Source organism: Rhinolophus sinicus, chromosome 1, assembly GCF_057876585.1.
Source record: "Rhinolophus sinicus isolate RSI-liver-muscle chromosome 1, RSI-T2T, whole genome shotgun sequence".
NCBI classification, from domain to species: Eukaryota; Metazoa; Chordata; class Mammalia; order Chiroptera; family Rhinolophidae; genus Rhinolophus; species Rhinolophus sinicus.
Genome location: NC_142501.1, coordinates 58,414,534 through 58,430,600, shown reverse-complemented (window position 1 = coordinate 58,430,600; position 16,067 = coordinate 58,414,534). Strand labels below are relative to the sequence as shown.

Sequence of the window (16,067 nt, the reverse complement as noted above, 5' to 3'; positions counted from 1 at the left end):
GCCTCATTGCCTGGGGCCCAAAAGAGCTAGCAGAATCCACAAACTTGTCACACTCTCTAAAGAAGATGACATCCGCCAATATGCTGTGAGAAGTCCCCGAAACAAAGACGGTAAACTAGGACCAAAGCACCCAAGATTCAACATCTTGTTACTTCACTTGTCCTGCATCACCGGTATCAGCATATGCGTATTGCTCTGAAGAAACAGCGGACTAAGACAGATGTGGAAGAGGCTGTAAAATATGCTGAACTTTTGGGCAAGAGAGTGAAGGAGACCAAAGAAAAATGCCAGGAACAGATTGCCAAGAGACATAGACTGTCCTCTCTGAGAGCTTCTACCTCTAAATTTGAGTCTAGTCAAAAATGAGATTTTCTAAGAATAACAAATAATAAGAGCGGACATAAAAAAAGAAAAACAGGATAAAGGGGCTATAAATCAACTCTTAAAATTTGTAAGTTCTCCATTAAAGGTGTTCTCCAGCGTTCTTGATTGGTCTCTAGATAGGTGGTGAGTTCTTTGCTTTCTGGGCTTTTTGACTATTTTTTGGGTAATCTCTCTTTTTTATATTATAGCTAAAGTTTTTGTTAAATAACTTCAGTGTATTTAATCAATCACTTAGCTAACAAAATTTCTACTTAAACCTAGGAACATATAATTCAGTTTCTGTGAAAATATAGATTGCCCATATGAACTTTGGGAGGAAAAGCTTGTGCTTATTATTAATTAGATTGCCTTAACTTGCTGGAGACTTGGCATTTTGATGTCACAAAAGGGATCTCTGCAAAATTGGAAGAAGACAGTATATGCTTTTACTAGAGTAAAAGCTATTTTAGCACAAAGTAGTCCTTGGGGTGCTAGGGAAGAATATTGCATTTTTTTCTATAGGTCCCAGGGTTTTTCAGAGACAACTTGAGTGTCAGGTAAGGTACTTGGGACCATTAAAAGGCATCATGCTAGGGCTGTGGGATCCAATTTTTGTGTGTGTGCATTAAAGGACCTTACTAACTAGCTGTGGAGATAAACCATAAACATTTAATGATCAAAAAAACCAATAGATACAGTAGAGTAGATTCTGTAATATAAATAGAATGCAATAGAATTTAGTTGAGTCTAATTGTGTAGTACAAACAAATGAGAAAAGAGAAAGCAATATAGAAAGGTAGGAAAGAGGTAAGAATTGAACTGGGCTTTTATTAATATTATGGAAAATTTTAAACATTCGAAATCAAGAATAGTAAAGTGAACCTCCATGGATAGTTATTAGCTTATGACTAATCTTGTTTCATCTATATTGCTAACCACCCCCCCTTCCTGATTATTTTGAAGCAAATCTGGTATATTATTTAATCTGTTAAGTATTTCAGTATATGTCTCTAAAAATAAGGACTTTAAAAAACCTAATACCAATACAATTTGCAAATCTAAAATAATTAACAATAATTCCTTAATATTAAATATCTGGTACTCGTATTTCCCTGATTGTTTCATAATTTTTAAAACAGCCTATATGTTTAAAATAGCACCCAAATAAAGTCTTTACCTTGTAGTTGGTCAGTATATCTTTAAAATCTCTTAATCTAAAAGGTTTCCCTTCCCTGTTTTTTTTTTTTTTCTTTTTTTTTTTTACTTCGTAGTTTATTTGTTGAAGAAACTGGGTCATCTGTTCAGTAGAGTTTCCCACAGATGGATTTGGCAATCAACGTCATAGTGATGTCATGTTTCTCTCTCCCATGTATTTCCTTCAAATTGACAGTTACGTCTAGAGACTTGATCAGATTCAGATTTAATGTTTTTGTCTTGGCTAGAATACTGCATACTTCTATTAGGAAGAAGTGTGTGATCACTGTTAGTCCCTTTTTTATGATGTCAGTAGCCATTGTCTCCACTCCCTACTTCATTAGGTTACAAAATGGTGATTTTCAAATTCTATCATTTCTTAATTTATTTTAGCTAAAATACTTTTATAAAGAGATAACTTCCCTCATCACTTATTTGGTTACTCTGAGGTATAACTTGTACAGGAAAGGGAAGCCTAATGCTTGAGTCTTTCTTTTAATTAATAGTTATTACCGTTTTCAGTATAATGAGTTTGTTCACTAACATCCTGCATAGGTGGCTGATTAGTTTTATTTTGTCATTATGAACTCTCTAAGTAAGTATGTTTATGTGTTTCAGCCAATTTCAGTTTTATCCTTATTGATGTCTCATTGATTGTCTCACCTTGGCAATTGTCTCACTCATGTCCTTTTGTTATGATTCTGTTACTCTTTGATAGCTTGTTTTCTTGCTGAGGTGATGTTCTGAGATCATCTGTTACATTTCCATACTGGGTATATATCAGCCATTGCCCCTAAAACCCTGGTTCCTTTATGGAGAAATGATGTTTAGAGACCACAGTCTGGGTGCAAAAGTACTCATTCATTTGCTTAGTGGGTTTGTCATTGTTTCTTGCCATTTTCAGTGAATAAGGCTAGGAAATAAGGTGGCTTTTTTTTTTTTTTTTTTAAGTATATCACAAATTCATATCAGTATTTCCAATTCAAAGTTGGGACTATAGATTTTTTATTTAACATCTTCAATCTTACAGAGATTTGCATTTTTCAGATTATGAAAGTAATATGTACTCATTGTAAGAAATTTAAATAATTTTCAAAAGTACATAAGGTAAAAAGTGAAGATTCTGACCCTATAACCACTTAACACAATTAATTCAAAGGGTTCATTCATAGTGGACATCTTTTATTACGTCAATTATAGGTATCTGGTTTAGGCAGTTAAAGATTTGAGATCTTTTTTGAGGCTAGAGAAAAGATGAGAAGTTATTCCTTATGTGAAATGAAGATTCTTACACATTTTTAGATTTACTTTTTGACTTGGTATTACATTTACATGGTTCAAAATTTTAAGGATAGAAAAACAGAGAGAGAAGATTTCTTCTGGCTCCTATAACCCATACCGGTCAGTTCCTCATTCCTGAGGCAACTAATAGTACCAGTTTTTGTGCATTCTATGTACTTATAAGCATAAATACATGTAGATCTGTATATATATTCTTTTCCCCCTTTTTACAAAAATGGTTCTTCTTGCCCTTTTCACTTAGCAATATAACTTAAAAGTGCATCAAGAATTTCCTTATTCTTACTTATATCTGCAGAGTGTTACCTAATATGTAGGTACTAATTTTATCACTCTCCTAGTATTTTGATTTTCCCCCCCCAGTCTTTGCAGTTACAAAGAGTGCTGGGTGAATAACTTTGTACATACATCATTTTGTGTATTTGGAATAATGATTAAGATACATTTCTAAAGATGTATATTTTTGTAATTTTTATAGATATTATAAAATTGCCTTCCAAAAACTATATGCAGTTTACATTTCTACCAGTTATTGATTCAAGATTTGAGAAAACATTTAGTCATGGTGGATATATACAAAATAACCAAGTTTTTATTTATGTACTTGTATACTCGTATATTTACAATCTGGCACTCAGCATTCGATTGCATTTTAGCTTTGTTCATTCAACACACCGTTGAGTGCCTATGAAAGAATGTAGTCTTAGCTCTCCACTGTAAGCAAACATAGCAAATCAGCTTTACCTAAGCTGTCAGGGAAGGCTTCCTGGGGGAGCAGAACTTTGAAGGACAAGTGAGGCCCAGGAAATCCTAGATTAGCAGTTCAACATTTTTGATCTCTGGCATCTTAACTCTTTAAAAAATTATCACAGATGCCAAAGAACTTTTTATTTATGTGGGTTATATTTACCAATAATTACTGTCTCAGAAATTAAAACTAAGAAAATATTTAAATATTTATTAATTTATTAAAACAATAAGCTCTATATATTAATATATAACACATTTTTAAAGTAAAACTTTTTAAAACAAAAGATTTAGAAGAAGGAGGGACATTGTTTCACATTTTTGTAAATCGCATTTTTGCAATTAAAAAAAATCACATTCATTAATATCACCACCATTTCATCAGGAAAGTCTTAACATATTGAGAAATTGCTAAGCTCACAGTATATACACGTTTTCAAATTTGTGACTTTAGCTTAAAAACTTGAATTTTATCACTAGTAACAAATACTATCATTTGTTTTCTTTGAAGTAACAAGCTCACTTTGTTCATTTTTGTGAAAAATATTGCCACATACCCAAGTCTGAAAACCATAGTTTGCCTGTCAGTTATTTACTAAAAAAAAAAAAAAATATTCCATGAAACAAGCAGCTAGTTCAGTTTGCAGCTCAGTTGCTTTTTCTTAAGACAATTATTTGGTATGCAGCCGAAGTGCTTTATACTTATTTTCCATTTTGTCACTTAAAATATTAAAAAGACACATACTCAAGGGTGGAAATTTAATAAATTTTACTGCTTTTATTAAGGACATTCATAAGTAAAACTTTTCTTTTTTAAACTGCAACTGTGGGGTTGTGAAGAATATATTACTAGTATAGTTTGGTGCCCCCGCCTTGATTTATGCTAAGACCCTGGAAGTTACACCTACATTGCCTTTGTCACCGTGGTGAAAAAGACAAGTAACATTGTGTAATTATGAAAATAGTTTGACGTCTTAGACCTCCTAAGACTACACTGGAACTGTTGTTCTAGATAGAGGATGCGATGCATTATAAATCCAGGGATACTGAGGTGAGGAAAAGCATAGTTTTCTAGGTCAACTACAAGTAATTTGTTATGGAACTCAGGATATATGGAGAGAGAGAAAAAAGTAGTCGGGCCAGATCATAAAGGAACTTAAGTACCCTGCTGAGGAGTACAGAATTTATCCTATAGGCAGTGGAGAGTCTTTGAAGGATTTTTTTTTTTTTTGTGGGGGAAGGGGTTGTGCACACACACGCACACACACACATATACATATACATGTATGGTAGGGGTGTGGGGGGATGATGCCATCATATTTGTATTTTTCAAAGATCACCCTTATCACTGTGTATCTAGTGTGTAAGGAGGCCTGTGGGAAATGATGAGGTCCTAAGCTAAGGCACTGACGGTGGTCATGGAGCTACAGAAGGCCAGGCTTTACAGACCAGTGCAGGGGTAGAGCATGTCCTTCCTAAAGCAGAACGAAGCCTAGCAGGATCTGTTGGTTGGCTGCATGGGCAAGAGCACAGAAATGCTGTAGAACCTCTTTTGCAAAAATGGCTTCCAAAGGTAATCAGTATTCTGACTTCTGTTACCAAAGATTAGTTTTATCTGTTTTTGAATTTCAGATGAATAGATTACTTTTTTTTTTTTTTTGCTCAACATTGTCTTTGAGATTCATGAATGTAGTTGCATATAGCAGTGGTTTGTTTCCATTGAGTTGTTTTCCAACTGTTATGAATAATACTGCTATGAACATGTTTGTACATGTCATTCCACAGACATAAACATTCACTTCTGTTGGTTCTATACTCAGGAATGGAATTGCTAGTTCATGGGATTTGTGTACGTTTACTACAGTTTTCCAAAGGGGTTGTATGAATTTATTTTCTTGTCAGCAATTTATGAGAGTTCTGGTTTTGCTGTATCTTTGATTACACTTAGTACTGTCAGTCCTTTTAATTTTAGCTAGCCTGTTAGGGATGTAGTGATGTCTTCCTATGGCTTTAATTTGCATTTCCCTGATGACATGATTGTCTTTTCATAGGCATATTGGCCTTAAGCATCCTCTTTTGTGAAGTGCCTGTTAAACTTCTGCCCATTTAAAAAATTAGGTCGTCTTGGGCCTGCCGGTGGCTCAGGTGGTTAGAGCTCCGTGCTCCTAACTCCGAAGGCTGCCGGTTCGATTCCCACATGGGCCAGTGGGCTCTCAACCGCAAGGATGCCGGTTCAATTCCTCGAGTCCTGCAAGGGATGGTGGGCAGCGCCTCCTGCAACTGAAATGGAACATGGCACCTTGAACTGAGCTGCCGCTGAGCTCCCAGATGGCTCAGTTGGTTGGAGCGCGTCCTCTCAACCACAAGGTTGCCAGTTCAATTCCTCTATTCCCACAAGGGATGGTGGGCTGTGCCCCCTGCAACTAGAAAACGGTAACTGGATCTGGAGCTGAGCTGCGCCCTCCACAACTAAGATTGAAAGGACAACAACTTGAAGCTGAACGGCACCCTCCACAACTAAGATTGAAAGGACAACAACTTGACTTGGAAAAAAGGCCTGGAAGTACACACTGTTCCCCAATAAAAGTCCTGTTCCCCTTCCCCAATAAAAAAAAAAATTAGGTTGTCTTTTTATTATTGATTTGTAGAAATTCTTTGTATAATTTGCATATGAGTCCTTTGTGGGATACAAATACATGTATTTGTACATATCTTCTCCAGGTATTTACATGTGGGATAGATACAGGAACAAATCTGCTGGGAGGGATTCTGTGGTACATGTTTTATCAATGGAGGATGGTCCTGTATAGTGTTCTTTAGAGATTCTAGTTTGCTTACATGATGGGAATGCACATGCTGATTTTGAGTGACCCATTAATGTTTTGAATTAGTCTCAGCTGATTGTTGGTGTTTCTGTTATCTGTTGCTGTGGACCAAACACGCCAACTTTTAGTGACTTAAAATAGTTATTTACAGTAGTCCCCCGTTATCCATAGGGGATATGTTCTAAGATTCCCAGCAGATGCCTAAATCCACAGAGCACACAGAACCCTATATATTCTATGTTTTTTTCTCTGCATACATACCTAGGATAAAGTTTAATTTATAAATTAGGCACAATAACTAATAATAAAATAGAACAGTTATAACAATGTACTACAATAAAAATTAGGTGAATGTGGTCTCTGTCTCTCAAAATGTCTTATTGTACTGTACTCACCTTTTTACTTAAAGGAAGCACTTCACAGCTTCTCTTTGGCATGTGTGAATTTTCAGCATCACTACACTTGCTCTTTGGGGCCATTATTTGCACACAAGCACTTTGATGCTGCAAGAGTCAGTCTGATAACCAGTGGCTACTAAGTGAGGGTGCACAGTGTGGACACACCGGACAAAGGGATGATTCATGTTGGGGTGGATGGGGCAGGAAGGTATACTGTTTCATTATACTGCTCAGAATTATGTGCAATGTAAAACTTAAAAATTGTTTATTTCTGGAATTTTCCATTTAATATTTTTAGACTGTGGCTGATTGTGGGTAACTGAAACTGGGAAGGGAAACTGCGGATAAGGGTGGGGGGGTCTACTGTATTTGCTTGTGATTACCTGTGGGCAGTTTGGGCAGGGCTCATCTGGCGTGGCTTGCCTCTATTCCACCTGGTATCTGCTGGGTTCACTCATGTGTTTGTGGCTAGCTGGCGTGCTGGCCAGGGGCTGGCTGTACCTGGGTAGATAGCCTCATTCTAGCATTGAGCTGGAGCTGTCATCCAGGGTGCTATGGCCTCTCCTTCAGGCTGTCTTGGCTTTCTTACATGAGTGGCTGGGTTTCAGAAGTGTAAGAATGGAAGTTTTCTTAAAGCCTACGTTCAGAAATTGCACAGCGTCATTCACGCCGCATCCTATTGGACAAAAGCAAATCACAAGGCAACTCAGATTCAGGGGGTGGGGAAATGAACATTTCTTGATGGGAATTGCTGCAAATAATTTGTGGTCATGTTTAATCTACAACAGTGGGCATTGTTCTTCCTTGTCCCCTCCCCCTACTTTCTTTTTCCGTCTTCCTCTTCCTCCCTTCTTTCCTCCCTTCCTCTCTTCCCTTTAAATGAAGGTAGTTTGTGGGTTGTTGTTTTTTGTGGGGTTTTCTTTTGCCTTGACTTGTCTTTCTTCTTGAAGTTCATGTTAGAACAAAACTTAACTTGATTAAAGGATGTTTTCTTTGCTTGGTGTGGCCAAGGATCAGATATTTTCAGGTCCTGACTTTGCAACTATTTTCCAAATTACCATAATAATACCAAACATCTCTCAATACTGAAGAGGTTAATTTCTTCCCCAAGTGATTTTGATTGGTTCTTAAATCTTTTTGTAACTGGTATTGCTGATAGTGAACACTCTGGTCCTTCAGTGGGCTTTGTTCAGAGCCCCCACCCCACCCCGGGCTTTGGCAGTCATGCAGTTACATGGGCCTGAAATGACGACTTTTTCCCCCAGGTGCTCAATGAAGTCGGGAAAGGAAAGGCTTCATAGCAGGTGTCTGGATTGCAGTTGTCTTGAGTAGACAGTGTTTTATATGAGAAATAAACAAGAATCTTGGGCAAGGTGCAGATGTCAGTGACCTGTCAGCCCATCAGGATGAATCAGCTCAAGTCCTAGATGAGGTGACAAATAATGTCAGCACAACGAGCCCCTTGCCCTGAGTTTATTGGTCCTCTCATTAAGATAGCTGTCTTGGTCCTTATTTTAGAGCAAAATCCGAGTCATTGTTCAAGATTCAGTTGACTTTAAACATTATTTTGGAGCTGGAAGGTCACTTTCAGTATAGGAGCACCATTGGAAGTGACATGTGACTGTCTTTCACATTACAGCCATTATGGTGTGCCCAAATATTACAGTTGTAAGGATCTTTATAATTTGTCTCCAGGTGACTAGAGGCTATTCTGCATCTCTAAGTAAGTTTAATTAATTGTCTTAGGTCCCAGACAAGTAGATTTAACTGTGGTTTCTAATTTATCTATTGCCCAGACTAGTGATAATTTGGTAGGAATAGGAACTCAGAGGTGGCATTTTATTACAAAAGATGGATGTTGGCTGCTAAAGGCAGCTGGTTAGAAGACTGGGACAAAGTATCTGTTTTTCTGGTGACAGGGTCATTATTAAGGCTTTATGGAATGCATCACAGGTCAGATGGCTGAACCGAATATTCCTATTCCTGTGAAATTATCTTTAAGACATTTGGAGTGCTTCACAGAACTCTTATTAGCTGTGATTCTTTCATAGGCATTTATAGCTTGGGTCAGTTTAGCTTAGTTGTTCTGGGTTGTGAGGCTACTCAATGCAATGCTGGAGCCAAATCTTTGGGAATTGTTAGTGCCTGAGAACACTGGATTTGGGTCCCACAGACCCAGAGAACTTTCCTGAGTGCAAATTTTACCTTCAGAAAAAGGAAGGGAACTTTCTGAGAATACAAGGCAGATTGTTAGAATGAGAACACAGGGTTTTGACAGCTTTGCCATCTTATTGGCTGTACAAATAAGTTTTTAAAAAAACACCTTTAAAAACCTAAGTTTACCTTAGAGATACTATTTAGCTTTGTAAATGATTCAAACAATTAGAAAACGGTTTCAGTACTTACTATGTGTCAGGCAGTGTTTGGCATTGGAGGAGCAGGTGATGAACAAGACACTAGATTTCTGTCCTCAAAGAACTTGTACTACATTCTTGTTTGAGAAGAAAATAAATGTGGTGATGAGATTGAGAGTAAAGGAGAAGGGGCTACTTCAGACTGGGTGGTCAGGGAAGAGTCTTCGTAGTGACGTCTGAGCTATTACTTATTACTCGAGGGGAGGCAGAACCCGCGTTTCCTTGATGGGAGAGGAGTGTTCTGGGAAGGAGGGACAGCAAATACAATAGGAAGGCCTGTGGGGAGCCTGTGGTTTAGTATGTTCAAGAATAGGCGGGGGTCAGATTTTGTGGGACTCGATAGACCTGCTGGGGATGATGAGAAGCCATTGGTGGGAGGAAGCTGGTGGAGCAAGAAATCTAAATGATCTGATTTATATTTTTTAAAGAACACTCATGCTTCTCTGGGGAGGACAGATAGCAGAGTGCCCAGAGTGGAAGTAGATTAGTTAAGAAGCTATTGTATTTTATTAAAAAACTGCAAGCTGTGTGGGGGCTATGGAGGAGGGCCAGCAGACAAGAATTAAACTTTTATCAGAAAGTGTTCCACTTTTAATTTTGGTTAAGATTACAAATGGGCCAGAAAACCATTACAGCAACAAGTATTAGTGTGTGCTTTGAATTATATTGCTCTTGATTCTCTGACTCAAAATTGGGGAGTGAGCTCTTGCTGTGGCAAAGCTCTCAGCGTGAACCCACTGTGCCCACTTAAAAATCAGACACATCTGGGCGTGGCTTGAGGGCCTGTGTGGAAGGGCAACTAGTAATTTCTTTTCATAGGGGAAAACAAGGCATTTCCTGGGGGGAAAATTTCACCACGCAGGCAGTGTTTGAGGACCAGGATTGGTGGTGAAAGGGGAAGAGCAGTATCCTCTGGCCATGCCTCCACGCTTCGCTAATGCCCAAACCCTGAGGTGCAGGGGTTAGAAAGAAACCAGAAGAGCTTTTTCATAGAAAATTTTGTATAACCTTGGAAGGCTGACTTTGGTGCTGTGGTATCATTCATGGGATAGAGTTGTAAACAAAATGGTGAGTTAAGGGTCCTCCTCACTTCAGCATAGAACACAGTGGGGCGTAGGTATTTTGTGGACTTCCAAGAGCACAGACTAGCTTTGGTGTTTTAAGGGTTTCAGTGGTGGTGCTCAGCGCTCAGGGTTTCTGAAGTGGGTTAAGCAGCAGCCAGCCCTCAGTCCTGTAATAGCAATAATAATAATAAAGATTGCAGTCAGGGTGAGGACATAACTAAATTACGTGTTTGTAATAATTTCTACTCACAGAAGAAAATTCTGTCTCTGGCCTCTCTACTTTTGCTTCTTACCTACCAAAAAAGAATCTAGATCTGTTAGCTCAGTTTCTAGACTTGTGTAAAAGGATCATGGGTAAAAAACAGCTGAAGAAATTCAAGGAGTAAGACTAGATGATTAATTTATATTAGAAAGTGGACCGAGAACTGCTTATAAGAAAGGGATCAATAGAGAGGAAAGAGCTAAATGAACAGTGTTTTATTGTGAATTGAGAAGGGATGGAGATAGAGAGTTCAGGGCAGGTGTAGAGTCAGGAGAAACATTGTAAGCAGAGGAATTGGGAAAGAAGATGGTAAGAAGCAGCTGTGGAGTTTGAAATGGATCTCTTTTTATTTTCTTTGAGTTTCAATATGTTAAGATTTAAGTTACTTTTTACTTACGGTTTTTTTTTGTGTTTTGTTTTTTTGTTTGTTTGTTTGTTTGTTGAGGTTAGACTTGTTTCTTATATGTGATGCCATTCCAGCACTGGACTCATGGAGGCTGAACATTTATTCAGGTAATAATAGGTAACATTTATACAGCACTTTCTATGTACCAGGCAACAAGCTAAATGCTACTATACCTGTATTCTTAATTTAATCCTCACACAACCTCATGAGATTGGAAGAGTTATTGTACCCATTTAATAGATGAAGAAATTGAGACTCAGAGACTATATCAATATTCAGTTCAGCTGAATTAAAACATAAGGAAGGGCCGGCCCGGTGGCTCAGGCGGTTAGGGCTCCATGCTCCTAACTCCGAAGGCTGCCAGTTCGATTCCCACATGGGCCAGTGGGCTCCCAACCAGAAAGTTGCCAGTTCGATTCCTCGACTCCCATAAGGGATGGTGGGCTCCGCCCCCTGCAACTAAGATTGAACACAGCACCTTGAGCTGAGCTGCTGCTGAGCTCCCGGATGGCTCAGTTGGTTGGAGCACATCCTCTCAACCACAAGGTTGCCAGTTCCACTCCCACAAGGGGTGGTGGGCTGTGCCCCCTGCAACTAGAAACGGCAGCTGGACCTGGAGCTGAGCTGCGCCCTCCACAACTAAGACTGAAAGGACAACAACTTGAAGCTGAATGGCACCCTCCACAACTAAGATTGAAAGGACAACAACTTGACTTGGGAAAAAAGTCCTAGAAGTACACACTATTCCCCAATAAAGTCCTGTTCCCCTTCCCCAATAAAATCTTAAAAAAAAAAAAAAAAGATTGAAAAAAAACATAAAGAAGGCTACAGCTGTAGTCAAAATGAGGGGCAGTGGTAGCTTGCATTAAATGGTGTCATTCCTTACCTGGTATAAATATCATGAATGTAAAGTGGTTTTGATTGACTGAACTTCACCCAGTTTCCATAACTTTTTTCCTCTAGTGAATGCATCATACTTTTTGTTTGCCTTTAAAACAGTGGTAAAGAAAAATCCAGCTTATAGTTGTAACTTTGTAAAGCTTTTCTAAGTTTTTAGAGAGTAGATAAAATATTTTGAAATAATTTAAATTTATTTGAGTAAATATCTACAAAAGGTAAATATCTATAACTGGGGAAGTTTTTTTCTTCAAAATATATTAATTCTAAAAATATAACCCTAACCAACATCTCAGGCTATGCATTATCTTTGTAAAGCCTTCTCCTTTAAGGAAAAAAAAAATGGTTCTGGTTCTAAAGGGAGATTTCATTGCAATACGATTTGTTGCAATGTAATTTAACCTAGAAATAAGCTATAATCAAAAGGCAGAAAATGGCTCATTTGCAAATTAAGAGACATGACCTATCTTCACCTTTTTCACCCAGTTCTCCAACCCCTTTCTCTGGAAACCATCAGCTTGTTCTCTGTATCTATGAGTCTGTTTCGTTCGTTTACTTTGTTCTTTAGATTCCACATATGAGATCACATGGTATTTGTCTTTCTCAGTCTGACTTATTTCACTTAACATAATACCCTGTAAGTCCACCCATGTTGTTGCAAATTTCATTCTTTTTTATGGCCGAGTAATATTCCATTGTGTATTTATGTATCATCTTTTTTAGCCAATCATCTATTGATGGGCACTTAGGTTGCTTCCATATCTTGGCTATTGTAATAATACTGCAGTGAACATAGGGGTGCATATATCTTTTCGAATTAGTGTTTTGGATTTCTTCGGGTAAATACCCAGAAGTGGAATTGCTGGATCATGAGGTTATTCTATATATTTAATTTTTTGAGGAACGTCCAAACTGTTTTCCATTTTCCCTAGTGGCTGCTATAACTGGGGAATTCTTAAGAGGTGATTAATATAGATAGTAGGAGTCTTTTTGGTTGATTTTGTTACACTTGAGATGCTGTTGCAGGTCCTTTTAGCTTTAAGGAACCTTATTAAGTTTCTTGTAGGAGCTTTGTTGGTGTATCTAAACGCTTATTTGCAGATCTCATTGATTGTAGTACTTGTCAGAACTGGGAGGGTTCTAACACTGTCAACTGAAGATCAGTCAAAAATGAAGATTAAGCATCTCTGAAATTATAATGTAGGTTAATGGAAGGATTTTTAAGTTTAAAAAATTCAAGTTTATGTGCTAAACTTTGAGTGGTTTTCCATGTTTAATTTTGCCAAGTGTTGTCTCTACAACAAGGTAAAGTAAAACTGCTTTTATTATTACCTTACCAGTTACTGAGTGGCTAACATAGTACATTGACCTATTTCTTCTTTCCCCATCTTTAAAAAAAAAAAGCTTAATTGAGGTATAACTGATATACAGTAAACTGTACATATTAAAAGTATACAATTTAAGTTTTGACATAAGTGTTCACCCATGAAACTATCACCACAACCAAGATAATAAACATACTCATCACCCCAAGTTTCCTTATCCCCATTTGTAATCCTTCCCTCAACCTCTATGGTCTTCAGGCAACCACTGATCAGCTTTCTGTCACTATAGCATAGTTTCCATTGTCTAGAATTTTATATAAACGGAACTGTAAAGTATATACTCTCACACTTATTTATTTTGGTTTGGCTTTTTAAATTAGCATAATTTTATTTTGAGATTTATCTCTGTTGTTGCATGCATCAATAGTTCATTTGTTTTTATTGCTGAGTAGCAATCCGTTATATAGCTGTAACAGTTTGTTTACCCATTCACTTGTACATTTGTGATGCACATTTGGGTTATTTTCAGTTTTCCACAATTCCTAATAAAGCTATACTATGAATATTTGTGTACAAATCTTGGTATGGACATACACTTTTTTCCTCCAAGTTAATTTCATTTTTTTTAAATTAAGATGAAATTCATATACAATTAACAATTTTCAAGTCCATGATTCAGTGGTATTTAGTATATCTTCAATGTTGTGCAACCACTAGCTCTCTAGTTTTAAAACTTTTTATCATTCCATAAACCACCGCATTAAGTAATCACTCCTCATTCCCTCCTCCTCCTGGTAACCTACAATCTGCTTTCTGTATCTATGTATTTGCCCAGTCTGGATATATCATATAAAAGGAATCAGACAATATGTGTCCTTTTGTGTCTGGCTTCTTTCATTTTAGTATAATGTTTTCGAGGTTCATCCAAGTTGTAGCATGTATCAGTACTTTGTTCCTTTTTATACGTGAATAATAGTCCATTGTGTGGATATGTCACGTTCTGTTTATCCCTTCATCAGTTGGTGGACATTTGGATTGTTTCCACTTTTTGGGTACTATGAATAATGCTTCTATGAACATTTATCTACAGGTTTTTGTGTAGACATATGTTTTCATTTCTCTTGGTTATATACCTAGGAGTGTAATTGCTGGATCATGTGGTAACTCGATGTTTAACTTTTTGAAGAACTGTCAAACTGCTTCCAAAGTGGGTGCAGTGTTTTACTAGCACTGTATGAGGATTCCAATTTGTCTGTCCTCACAAAACATCTTGTCTGTCTTTTTGTTCTAGCCATCCTAGTGGGTGTAGGTAGTATCTCATGGTTTTGATGTACATTTCCCTGATGATTAATGATGTTGAGTATCTTTTCATGTGTTTGTTGGCCACTTGTGTATCATTTTTGAGAAATGTGTATTTAAATCCTTTGCCTTTTAAAAATGAGATAAATTGTCTTTTTGTTACTGACTTGAAAGAGTTCTCTATTCTGGGTACAAGTTCCTTATCTAATATATTATTTGCAAATATTTTTTCCCATTTTATGAGTTGTCTTTTCACTTTGTTGATGGTATTGTTTGCAGACAAAAGTTTTAAATTTGTTAAAGTCCACCTATCTATATTTTCTGTTGTTTATGCTTTAGTGTTGTGTCTAAGAAGGTTTTGCCTAACCCAAAATCGTAGAGGTTTATTTCAAAGTTGTTGTTTTTTAAAGAATTTTCTAGTTTTTGTTTCTTACATTTAGGTCTGTGATTTATTTTGAGTTAATTTTTGTGTATGGTATGAAGTATGGTTCCAACTTTATTCTTTTAGGTGTGGATATCCACTTATCCCAGCACCATTTGTTGAAAAGACTATCCTTGGCCTGTTTGATTGTCTTGGCATCCGTGTCAAAAATCAGTGGAGCATACAATGTGGAGAGATGTCAAGTAGCTGAGTGTGATACTTTGGAGGATGAGTTTGAATTTATATTTTAAAAGGAGCTTATGATATTTTTTTTCTTTCCCTGAAGCACCCAGGAATGTTCTTAATAAAATAACATTTATATAGAAAAGTGCCTTTCACATTTAATAAAATATTTAATATTTTATAATGGAAAAAAAAAATCAGTGGAGCATAAATGTAAGGGTTTATTTCTGGGCAATAAATTCTGTTCCATTACAACACTGTTTTAATTATTTTAGCTTTGTGTAATAAGTTGAAATCAGAAAATGTGAGTTCTCCAATTTTGTTCATTTTCAACATTATGTTGTTATTCTAGGTTCCTTGCATTTCCATGTGAATTGTAGGATCAATCTGTAAATTTTTCTGCAAAAAAGCTAGCTGGGATTTTGATAGAGATTCCAACCCATGAACGTGGGATATCTTTCCCTTTATTTAGAGCTTCTTTAATTTCTGTCAGTAATAGTTTGTAATTTTCAATATACAAGTCTCACACTTTTTTTACCCTACCCTGTTACAATTATTTTGTTAAATTTATACCTAAGTATTTGATTTCAAATTTATACCTAAATATTTTATTTCAGTTACTGTTGTAAATTGATTTTTTTCTTAATTTCATATTTGGATTGTTCATTGTTTGTGTGTAGAAATACAATAGATGTTTGTACATTGACCTTGTATCTTGCAACTTTGCTGAACTTATTAATTTTTAGTGGATTCCTTAGGATTTTTCAATACAAGATCATGTCATCTGCAGAGATAGTTTTACTTCTTCTTTTTGAATTTAGATGCCTTTTTTTTTCCTCTTTATTGCCTTATGCTCTAGCTAGAACCTCCAGTGGAGTGTTGAGTAGAAGTGGCAAAAGTGGATATCTCTATCTTGTTACTAATCTTAGGGTAAAGGTACTCAGTCTTTCACCATTAAATACAGTGTTAC

General features: G+C 36.8%; 1 protein-coding gene across 24 annotated transcripts in view; it reads left to right on the top strand.

The window, feature by feature from the left end:
* Nucleotides 1-16,067, top strand: part of R3HDM2 (R3H domain containing 2) — a 135,374-nt gene that overhangs the window by 19,798 nt on the left and 99,509 nt on the right. For 17 of the 24 annotated variants that reach the window (XM_074325515.2, XM_074325516.2, XM_074325533.2 and 14 more), the window contains exon 2: nt 11,017-11,079. The exons of the other annotated variants lie outside the window; for them this stretch is intronic. The gene's annotated coding sequence lies outside the window, so the exon portion shown is untranslated. The remainder of the gene's footprint in view (nt 1-11,016; nt 11,080-16,067) is intronic. 24 annotated transcript variants of the gene reach the window in all.